This window comes from Oncorhynchus tshawytscha, unplaced genomic scaffold, assembly GCF_018296145.1.
Source record: "Oncorhynchus tshawytscha isolate Ot180627B unplaced genomic scaffold, Otsh_v2.0 Un_scaffold_1029_pilon_pilon, whole genome shotgun sequence".
NCBI classification, from domain to species: Eukaryota; Metazoa; Chordata; class Actinopteri; order Salmoniformes; family Salmonidae; genus Oncorhynchus; species Oncorhynchus tshawytscha.
The window spans coordinates 472,501-473,827 of record NW_024609782.1 but is presented as its reverse complement, the minus strand read 5'-3'; the positions used below and the strand labels follow the sequence as shown (position 1 = coordinate 473,827).

Genomic DNA, 1,327 nt, shown 5'->3' with positions numbered 1-1,327 from the left:
CTGAAGAACGGGAGGCTCAGACAAGTAGACTCAACATACAGGAACAGGAAGCTGATGACACAGTTTGATGAGGCGCTTTACATCTCATGTGTGTACACAGCGTGGTCGTGTGTGTACAGTGTGTGTGTGTGTGTGTGTGTGTGTGTTAGACTTCCCCAGTCTGGAATGTTCCGTGTGAATAATGATATAGAAGCACAGGGTTTCACAGGTGACTATAAAGAACAGGATTAGGACAGGTGAGATATGCTGACACATTCTAGAACCCCACCTCCCCCTCCCTGACCCCTCCCTGACCCCACCGACACCCCCCCATACCCCTGAATGACCAACCTGTTTAAGATACGGTTTTCCTTTTGCACTTTTAAACATCAATATTAAAAAAGTTTAGAGAAGTGTTTTGTCTCTCTCTCTCTGCGGGTCGTCGGTCAGAACCAAACCAAAGTTCAGGTCGAGAACCAACTCTGTCTACTCTTCCAGGTCCCTGACTCTCAGGACCTGTCCTCCGATTGTCATGATAGACCATTATAATAATCCTCCCAGAAGCCAATGGCTGCGTTCACACTTCACGTAAGCAACACACACACACACAAACAGACGTGTAAGCTTGTCCTGGCAAAGGAAAGACCATGAACACACATTAACAATGAGCTGGTGGCCACTTGGATTAAAAAGCTTGCAAGGAGCCAGACAGAAGCTGCTCATTCCTGTCATTCCCAAAGAATCACATTAACAATGAGCTGGTGGCCACTTGGATTAAAAGCTTGCAGGGAGCCAGACAGAAAGTGCCCAGCATTCTGTCATTCCCAAAGAATCACAAAAAGAGTCAAAGAAGTTCAACATAGTTCAGCTGTCCATGTTTCAGTCCTTCTGAATTCAGCTGTCCATGCTTCAGTCCTTCTGAATTCAGCTGTCCATGTTTCAGTCCTTCTGAATTCAGCTGTCCATGTTTCAGTCCTTCTGAATTCAGCTGTCCATGTTTCAGTCCTTCTGAATTCAGCTGTCCATGTTTCAGTCCTTCTGAATTCAGCTGTCCATGTTTCAGTCCTTCTGAATTCAGCTGTCCATGTTTCAGTCCTTCTGAATTCAGCTGTCCATGTTTCAGTCCTTCTGAATTCAGCTGTCCATGTTTCAGTCCTTCTGAATTCAGCTGTCCATGTTTCAGTCCTTCTGAAATTCAGCTGTCCATGTTTCAGTCCTTCTGAATTCAGCTGTCCATGTTTCAGTCCTTCTGAATTCAGCTGTCCATGTTTCAGTCCTTCTGAATTCAGCTGTCCATGTTTCAGTCCTTCTGAATTCAGATGTCCATGTTTCAGTCCTTCTGAATTCA

General features: G+C 45.2%; 1 protein-coding gene across 1 annotated transcript in view; it reads right to left on the bottom strand.

The window, feature by feature from the left end:
• Window positions 1–1,171: 1,171 nt before the first annotated feature.
• The window catches only part of LOC112241438 (protocadherin-17-like), a 163,510-nt gene continuing 163,354 nt past the window's right edge, over window positions 1,172–1,327 (bottom strand). The window contains 1 exon segment of the mRNA XM_042318024.1: window positions 1,172–1,327. This exon segment is cut by the window's right edge and continues 563 nt beyond it. The gene's annotated coding sequence lies outside the window, so the exon portion shown is untranslated.